The following is a 10,558-nucleotide window of genomic DNA, read 5'->3' on the forward strand; positions in this document are numbered from 1 at the left end:
GTCTTACCTACTTTAGTATAGTAAATAGTTAGGTTCTTTATGGGACATACAATGCTCTAGTCATTTATGTTGCATAACAAAAGAGATATTGTGTAAGGAGACACAATAAAAACAATACATAAACCATGCTGCAGGTTAGCAGATGAGAAATGATAGAAGACACAGTGGAGCAGGGTCACAGATGCACCACGGTGCAGGCGAGCAGTGGTCATTCTTACAGGTCTGTGCTTTGGGAAACTGAGAGCTGCATTTGGGAGAACTGTATCTTCGGAGTTACACTGTTTCTATTTTACCTAATAATATTTGTAGTCTGCTCTGCAGTAATAATTACCATCTTCCTAATATGAGATAAAATTAGTTCTCTCAGAGCTAGAGTGATATCCAGGATTTTGGAAGGTTACTGAATGCCTTACGGACTATCATTGCCCTTCGGGGTAAAATGGGACAACGCAGGTCTGTTTTGTCACGAGAGTGTGTATGCACACATACATGCATGTATGTGGGAACCTGTCTGTATTTTTCTGATTAATTCAAACTGAAAATAATTGATAATTTAACTGTATGACTCACTAGAAATTTGGTAAACTTTTGGATAAATGAAAGCCCCTTTTTCTTAAACTACATAGATTTTTATAAAGTTACCACATTGTGAAAAAAAAAAAAAATAGGCTATTTCTGTTGCTACAGTTCCTAAACATGACCAAGAGCCGTGACTAATCGTGGAATCTCAGAGTTACTCATGCATTCTTGTAGTCTAGAGAATTGTATCTGAAAGTGTGAAGGAGAGCATTTCCAAGGCCATGTGGGAACCCATTGCCACCATCTATATTGCCCAAAGAAGGGAAGTCTGTGAAACAATCACCAGTGGAGCCTGCCTCTGGTTTCCCAGCGCCCTAAGTTCCAACATGGCGCAGTTCTCAGGAGACACTGGGTGGTTCTAACCCAGGGGCAGCTACAGTTCCTAAACATGACCAAGAGCCGTGACTAATCGTGGAATCTCAGAGTTAGCAAATCTTTTTGAAAAACACAACCTATTTTTGCGCCAGGGAAATTTTGATAGGAAAGCAGTTGACTAATTGTCAAACTTTATTGGCTAGAATAGAAACAGGCAACACTATGTGTTGTGGTTTATGTCAGATACCTTCCCCCCTAAGTCTCACGCAATCATGGACATGGCTGAATCTAGCGTTTGTGATTGGTTCATTGTCTAGCGCTCGGATTGGTGCTGTGAATGCTACACTCTCCCAGGGGTGGAGCCAGCATACAGTGGAAAGGCCAGGAAGAGGGCGTGTCTTTCTCTATTGCCCTTTTCGCTCTTGTGGTTTGCAGTCACCATGAATGGTTGCTTCTCAGCCAAGCCACCCTGCTTGCAGCCAGTTGAGTATGGGCAGAAACCTAAAAAAAATTTTTTTTAAAAAAATAAACTTTTCCTTCTTTCATTTTGGGTGTTGGGTATTTTGTCTCAGCAACCAGAGAAAAGTAACCAAGACACTATGTCATAACAGTACTAAATGGGAGCTACTTCTGCGTTCTCTGAGTCTGTGAGAGGTTCTGCATTTTTACCTTGCATACCAAGTTCAAATGGATATGCTGAAGTTACAGAGAGTGGAAATCTTATATTTTCTCAAGCACACTCTAAAACTCTTACATACATAATATGTGCCCATGTTTAAAAACAAACAAAAAATAGATGGGATTATAATTAAAAGAATCAGGCCTTTGCTCCATTTTTTCTTTCATATAGTTCTGGTCTCCAGAGGCAACAGCGTTGTTTTCTTTTTAAGTTTCTCTATTCTAAAATTCTTTGCTAGTTAACTTTGTGAGTCTACATACTATGTACACCATGCCGCTGTTCTTAGTTTTCTATTTAGATGTTATTTATTGACTTTCTGGTATAGTAGACGAATATTTACTGGATTATCCTCGCACATCTTTGCTATTTCCACTGCCACCTTGGCTTGTGTTCTCTGTGGATTGTAGCCAGGAATTTTAGACTCCTGTGTATCCAGGGATAGTCAAGTCTTTACCTTGCTTTAAACTTCCTGGTTCCATCTCTTGAATTGTATCATTATACTTCCAGTTATACGTGTCAAGTGTAAAATCATTTATATTCTGTTCTGCACCCACAATTAACATTTGTATCCCATTCTGCACACATAATGTATTTTTATGCATTGCTCTTAAGGTTGACAATGAACATAACGTGGTCTGTGATTATTTTTTCTGGCCAACTTCATTAGTCATACCAGCTTACTCCACTAATTGCCTCTAGAAAATTTATTGAAAACTTACTTGCTGATGGTTCATCTCTGGTTCCCTCTGTTTTTGTGATTTTATGCCTTCTTTATGTTTAACAAAATCTAGGAAAAGCAAGAGGATAAACTTAAGTTCTGAGTCCATCATCTTGCATCAGAAGTTCCTTTCTAACTTGAATTTCTTTTTCTGATTGACATGTAAGTGTTTTTTGTTGTTGTTGTTGTTACTGTTTGCTTTTTGCCAGTAATTGTTTAACTAGACCTTTTTATTTCTAGGCATGTGCTGTTAGAAATACATTTTACATACAGTATTATCTTTCTCTTCCTATAGTTTAACATTTCATTATTGTTTTAAGTTTAGGAAGAAAAATATTCAAAACACTTTTAACAAATTGTAAAGGCAAACATACACTTTGAAAAGTTTAAAGAAATATTAGAACTGGATTTAATATATTAAACAATTTTAATTCAGACTTTTTATTGACATTCTTGAAAAACATTGAAAATGGAAAACATTTCCTTTTGAAGTATTTGGAGGATATCTTGACTCTTTATTAAGTCTCCTGCTGCAGTTACAGTTTATAATATTTTTGGCAGGCAGTTGCCAGTTTTGGTATCTTCATCTGCACTGCAGGATAAGATAGTAACTTGCTTTCCTTTAGCCTCTGCTTTCTGAAAAGCTTGGTTTGCAGTTTTAGTAACTCCTTGGAACAAGTTACTGTGCAACATAAACATATATTCCTGTTTATTCAGACGGACAGATTTGTTATTGTTGTACTATAAAAACAATTGTACTTCTAAATAGAATACCTCCATAAATTAAAACAAAGAAATCAGCTTAACTCTAATACATGCACAATTTAAGATCCCAGGAAATTTATTTCACAAAATTGACCTACTTCGAAACAGTTGTCTACAGTAAAGACAGTGTCCATCCCATTCATTCTTTAAGGATGGAAAATTTATGTCTCGCTGTTTTCTTCCTGAACTCTTAACAGTAGTCGTGTTGAATAGTCTCAGTGTCACTCTGCAAAGTTCAAGGCATGCTTTGATGTCCCATAAGGCTAGATTGCTTCGTCTAGAACTGGAGGTGACTGTTTGAAAAACTGACTTGAAAATGAGAGACATACTGCATCTTATTAGTGAAAGGACCTGGAGTGGAGACCAGGCAGTGACTTTCTGTCCAGGTTCTGACTGGTTGGATGATCGTGGATATTTAACTTACTTTCTCAAAGACTGTGAAATAGGAACAATAAGGTGCTCTACACCTACCTCATAGAACTGCCAAAAGGCTAAATAAATCAATGCACAGAAAATTGAAAAATGCTCACAGTTATTCTATATACATTAAAGGTCATTTGTTTTCATTCTTATTGGCTTGACTTGTTAAGGTACAAAAGGATTAATTACCTGAGCACATATAGATACTTATGCATAAAAGTTTTCTTCAAGTTTTTGAAGCTATAAAATGTATTTTGAGGATACTTTTCCAATATGAGAACCTTTACTTTGTTTTATTGTATAGGGGAGTTTTGTATTTTAGAATAGAAGAGTTGGTGAGAAGAGGGAGTCCTGGGGAACAGAATGAGTTCTTACCCACTTGACCAATCAGGAAAGTGAATGGATGTTGCTTTGGGCTTTGGGCAATGGGAATTTAAGGGAGACAGGCAAAAAAAAAAAAAAAAAAAAAAAAAGGAGGGGCTACAGAGAAGGAAGAGTTAAAGATAGGAAGGGGCATAAGATATATGAGAGTGGATTTGGCCTGCTCTGGAGGCTTGATTACAATGCCTCAATTTTAAAATAACCAATGACTGCTTGCCCAAAGTTGGCTGATCTCAATGTGCTCTGTCAGTACGTGGTCTGTTCTAAATTGTAATTGAAATGAAGAAATGCCTGAGTACCACTGATAACCATTGTATTCTAAATTTTAATTAGAAACTTTTTATGAATATATAAACAGGATTAATTACCTCCTGAGATTTTATTTTTCATGTGCAAGGACTGACTTTATTTTTATTTTGAATGGTAGCCCTCTTTAGGATGGATTAATTGGTTAATTGAGTGTATAAGAAAGGCAATTGGTTAACGAGTCATCCTCTCTCATATGTTTCCAAGTTTTGGATTACTTAGGATCCCTGGAAAAAGTCCTCATAAGTTCATCAAACATAGTGCCAAGAGCAGTCTTATTTTTGGCTTGATTCTTCAAGGACAAAGTACTATTTTTATTTAGAATATATCATTTTAAATATGGTTCTCAGTATTATAAAAAGGAGCACATTACTTTTCTTTATTAATATGAGTACTGAGATAGAAAGTATGTGAGAAAATGCAAGAATTTTTTCCACTGTATTTTATAGTGATTCATAGTATGGAAGCTTAAGACTCACATCATTAAATAAGCTTATTGAGATTTTTAACACATTTTACTTTATGTCAGATTATTTACCAGTATATTGTTCATGCTTTAGTTATTTAATGTATTGGTAGAGATGACTATAGACAATATTGTGAAATAGAATTTTGGGGGATTTGCACACTCTCCATGTGCTTTACTCCTCAAGTATTAGCTTCTGTTTCTACCCCAAGCACACTTTCTAGCTGTGGTCCATGATGGGTATCGTATCCATGATAGTACCATACTATCAGCTCTACCTCTTTTGAGAGTATTTTCATACTGGATACCTGATACCAGCAATTTGACAAGAGAAAACAGATATGTTGAATATAAAAGATTGAAAGCTGTTTATGCCTAGAAAGATTTTCTTCATACTTATGGAGAACTTGCCACTTGAAATGAGGGTATATTTTTGGCAGGAAGATATTATACTTATAGTATTATACAGTCAACATTTATTTACAAGTATGTGGTACTTTAGGAAATTTGGTCAGACAATTTTAGGATAGTATTACCTAATTAAAAATTAGTATTACTACTATAAATAAATGTGTCTGGGATGTTAAAAGAATTAGAAAAGAGGAACTTCTAGGGTGGCCGTATTGTCTCCTACTGGACACATCTGGAAGAGAATTCTGTATTTGGTAGCTTAGCTTTCTTAATTTCTAGGATATGTACTGAAACTGCCATTTTATTTCTGGCTTTTTGTCTCATAGAATCAGAGAATGGGGAAGAGAAAAACAAGGAAGGGGAACTTGCAATGGAAGGATTTATTCAAAGGGGAAAATAAATCATGGAGAGAGCAACAGAAGGGAGAGAAAGGCAGGAAGTCGTCTGAATTTTGCTTGTACGCTGGATTTTAGAAGGGGTTGAGGGGAAGAGAAGTGACTGAAAGATTAAGGTACATGTGAGTGTGGGAGACACGGAAAGAAACTGGGCAAGCAGAATTTGAAGACGTTTGGCTATTGGTAGTAACCAAACAAGGTTTAATATCTTTGAAAAGTTCCAGCACATGCTGAAAATTACCTTGCATAACTGCCTCACATTTTAAAATCTTATATTTTTCCTGTCCTAATCTCAAGTGAGCCATTCCTCCAAGATCTCATGTTTATTCTCAGTGTGGAGAATGGCACTTCAAAAGTGAGCTCTGGGTGCTGGATGTGCTTGTGTGACTAGGTTCCTGGGTCCTCCACCCCTTCATATTTGGATTTCCTTTTTCAGCTGTGAGAAGCGTGGCTCTCATTATGCTCCTGTTTTTACTTCTTTACTCCGTCTCCTTCTGGTAACTAAGCCCCTGCTTGTGTGGCTCAGCTTGCTAGTCTGGACTGTGTTTCACACTGTGGTTGCTTAAAGCCTTGCCTCCAGATAGGAAACTGAGTTTTGAAGTAAAACCAAAGGTTCAAAAACGCCCTACACCCAGTCATAGACGCTGCATTTCCTCCCGGGGCGACCTTCCAAAGGAAAAATGATTTATTACCCAGTTTTCCTGCTTGGTCGACACCATACAGTATGTAGCTTTGTTTACTTTCTATTGCAAAACACAAATTCTGATAATGATGCAGATCTTTAAGCATGACAGAAAACGTATAAACTGTGTATAACACTATTACATGAAGAGATGGTTCCAAAATTTTGTGAAATAGTCTGTAATACAATTTGGAATACAACTTGTCTCTGTGAGGCCTCTTGTTCTTGTTCTGCACTTTAAAGTCATTTCCTGCCAGTCAGAACTGCTTCCGGAGGTTGCCAGGGCTAGGGTGTAATCTCCTGAACATGGGAAAACTAAACAGCCACGAGTGTTTCTCAGTACAAAAAGACCAAAAACCATTTGTTGGTTCTGGACCAGTGAGGAGAATATAAACCTTATAATCCATTTAATATTGAGCTGAAAGAAACAATATAGTCTCAATGCAGAGAATTTATCTTCTGACTTATCCAAAATGGGATTGTCTGCATAATTTACATAGATGTAGAGATAAAAATTAAATGAAATCAATCAACTAAACATTTAAAAGGAGATTTTAAAAAAAGAATATAAATGTACGCATTCGTGGGTCTATGTATAAATGCGACTGAGAGATGCATGTCTGTATAGATGCTGTGTGTTATGTAATATGTGGGTGTAATATGAAATCTGACTCTATTTTGTTAGTTTTTAATGTATTTGGTTTTTTGCCTATAACCTGTGAAAATTTTCAGTTTTTAGAATTTTTAAATTTGTATCTTTGAGAAAATTTGGGAGACTATCATTCCCTTTCTCCCTTCCTTTCTGGAATTTTATTTATATACTTATCAACCTACCTGTGTTCTGTCAATATATCTTATCTCATGTTATTATTCTCCCACACATCCTTGAAACTCGATTAAATTTATCAACTACTTTTATCTTTTTTCAAATTAGATAATTTCTATTAGTTTGTATTAAAACCCACTGGCTCATTTAATCTCTAATCTGCTCATAAACAGATCTTACAAAGTTTTATTTTAGATATACAGTTTTCAGTTGTAGTGTTTCTCTTTGGTACTTTTCAAATAGTTTCTAGTTCTATGCTGAGAATTTTTACTTTTTTTCCCTTTCATTTTGGGGGTGATAGTTATAATACTTGTTTTAAAATTCTTATCTACGAACTCCAATATCTAGATCATCTTGGGATCTGCCTGTATCTACTGATTGTCCATTTTCTTGAGCACATGTAATGTATTCCTGTTTCTTAGATTACATTGTGGCATTTACAAATAATTTGTTAGGAATTCTGGGATTGTCTTATAGTCTGCAATTAAAACTTTTAGTTTAGCTAGCCATTAGCTTGGCAACACTCATTGTCTAAACTGCCCCTCCATGAGTAACAGCTGAAGTACTTACCCAGTGCTTTTAACCCTAATGGGGTTGCCTAGCATCTGCCCTGCGCAGAAGTAGTGTGGGACTCAGCCTGGGAATCCACTAAACTGCAGAACAGGAATTCAGATTTGCTCCCTTCTTTTCAGAGTTTCCACTCCCTTTCAGCTGCTGTGGTCACTTCTGATTACATCCCCCAGAAAGACTGTGCTTTTCAATCACACTCTAGGCACCAAGCACTGAGGCCTATTCTCAAGAATGGGAAATTCATCCAGTTCCAATGCCCTCTTTGCATAGGCTCTTCCCTGGGCTCTGCTCGCTATGGCTAATTCTCTAGTATCTTCAGACAGTTTTTTTTTTTTTTAATGTTTTTCTCAGAGTGTACAGTTGCTGTCCTTAAGAGGACTGATCCAATAGGAGAGATTCGACCATTACCAGAAAAGGGATTCTACACTGATATTATCTTTAGATCTATAAGAAGTTAATTGTGTCTATAATTAATAATGCATCACAAGTAAACAGTAAGTTCTATGTGTTCAGTTTACCACCTTTACAACTATTGAGTTAACCTTCCATGACTAGTTGTTTCTATACATCTAGAAAATGTAGCTATGCTCAGGTTTAGGGTTAACTGACTTAAACATCTGAGTATATTTATGCCAGGTATTCTAGTATTAAATGATGATGCAAGGTACTTGAACTTATTTTTTTGAATAATGTAAAATTATAAAAGAAGAGATGGTTTTATAGAATATATATATACATATGTATATGTAGAATATATACTTATAGATTATAAATAAGTATGCCATTTATTTGTATCTATATAGCTGTAGTGTCCAAAGCTGTAGCTGCAACCACATGTAGCTATTTTAAATTTAAAAGTTCTCTTCCTGAGTTACACTAGCCACATTCTAAAATTCTCAGTAACCACATATGGCAAAAGGCCACTGTCCTGAGTAGAGCAGAATGGAATATTTCCTTCAGCAGAGAAAGCTCTTTGGAGAGAACTGCTTGATGGAAAAATAAAGCCAACAAGTATATTTTATCGGTAATTATATTTACCATTCTTCATTGAAAATCCACACTCATACTAGAGCCATACCTGGACAGATGCCAATATTGACTCTTTTTGTTGAATTGATTTTTTCTCCTATTCATATATTATACTATGTAGATTTTGTGTGTCCAACACTTTGGCTCTCCTGATCCACATTGAGTGAAAAGAAATTGTTTTGGGCTACATATAAAATATGTAATATAGTTGATGTATGTAGGCAACAAAATTTTATTTTTAATGTTTGAACTTTTAAAATTACTTTCAAAATAACACAAGTCAATGTTTAAAAAATTTTTAAAAACTTATAAGTTTGCTTAACAAGATCCTGTTTTCATGGGCACACACATGTGTACACTGGTTGAAATGATGTTACTGGTCATTAATGAGCTTGACTTACCAAGTCCTACAAGTGTGTATAAAATCTTGTACTATACAGGGTTTTTCCTTTTTTTATTCTTGAGACTGAACCCAGCACCTTTGTACTGAGCTGCATCCTTACCCCTTTATATTAATTTATTTTTAAAATTCTGAGAGGACCTCACTACTGTATGCCACTCAGTTGCCCAGCCTGGCATTAAACTTGTGCAGTTACGGTCTTAGCCTCCCAAAGTGCTGGGATTACAACTATGGGCCACCACACCTGGTTTCCATGTGGGAATAGACTCACCTGTGTGTATGAGTGCAGGAGGCAAGGTTAAAACTATACCGGCCTTCTCCTATAGAATCCATTGCAACCCACACAGTCTATGGTCAAATACTGTGCAATGGAATAGTGAAAAATATTACTAAAAGTCACAAAATAATATGAAAAGTCTGTCATCTTTGTGGCCACATTACTAGCTGACCAGAGCCACTGTGGTTCGTGGATTATGAGTTGGACACACCTGTTGTAGATCACTGCTTTGTTTTTGTGTAATGATGCTATTGTTTTAAAGACAGTGACAATTTAATTTCTACTTTCTGTGGACTCAGTTCCATTCTAGGCTAGTGGTGGTGAACCTTCTAAAGCATGCAGTGATAGCAAACAGCCTGCAGCAGCATGAGTCGCCATAGGTGAGCCACCCCTGTTAAGCCCTGTGCTGATGAGATATTTGCAGCATCTCATTTAACCTTCATAACAACTTTAAGTCATGCAGGTGCTGCTCATCTCTCCATTTTACAGGTAAAGAAACTAAGACAAAAGGCTATATAATTTGTTTGCCCTCCCACAATATACGGAAAGTGAAACCAGGATTCAATTGTAGAAGAATAGGTGAAGTTGTAGAAAAATATGCATTTAAAATAGTTATTGGTGGGTCACTTACCAAATGATAAAACTTGGAAAAGGAATTGTTTCATTTCCATGTGTAAAAATGTAGCACAAAAATAATTACACAGAAATTAATCACCTCTTTCTAGATTCATATCCAGAGCTTCAGTTACATATCATGCCTTAGTCAGATAAATTCCTGATTTAGGAGTGTTTGTGGAAAAATACACTCACCCTCTTTTCAACTCTCTCAGGTTCCAAATTTCAAATTACCAGCTTCTAAAATGCGGAAGACTTTTTCAACTCTGACCTTCATTCTTTTCCAGGCCCGTGGATCCCCTTCACACCCTCTGCCTTTCCATGTTTTATACTTTTATTTTCTTTGTAAGGATGATTTGAATTTCATAGCTCACAATAAACATATGTATCTATGTTTTAAAGTTCTTTATTCTATGTGGAAGAATTTCTTGGACAAAATCATTTTCTTTCATTCAGAAGTTCATGTACTTTATTAGTATGCATTGATTTTGCTTTTCATGCTGAGCACTCTCATCACCACTACACTTACTTTTACTCCTTCTTGTTCTGTGAATTGTCTCAGTGATTTGTGGATTTTTCAATTGAACACTGGAGTGAATGTTTCCTTTTCTAAGGAAGTGACTCTCCCTGAGAGTGTGTGGTAATAGTTCTGAAGCATAGAGGGCTGAACTATATTCTTGCTGTTTTTACCCTTAAAATACTGTGTTTCCTTTTGCTACCATAA

Source organism: Cavia porcellus, unplaced genomic scaffold (genome assembly GCF_034190915.1).
Source record: "Cavia porcellus strain 051 isolate PalLab524CR breed Dunkin Hartley unplaced genomic scaffold, mCavPor4.1 scaffold_2, whole genome shotgun sequence".
In the NCBI taxonomy this organism is placed as follows: domain Eukaryota; kingdom Metazoa; phylum Chordata; class Mammalia; order Rodentia; family Caviidae; genus Cavia; species Cavia porcellus.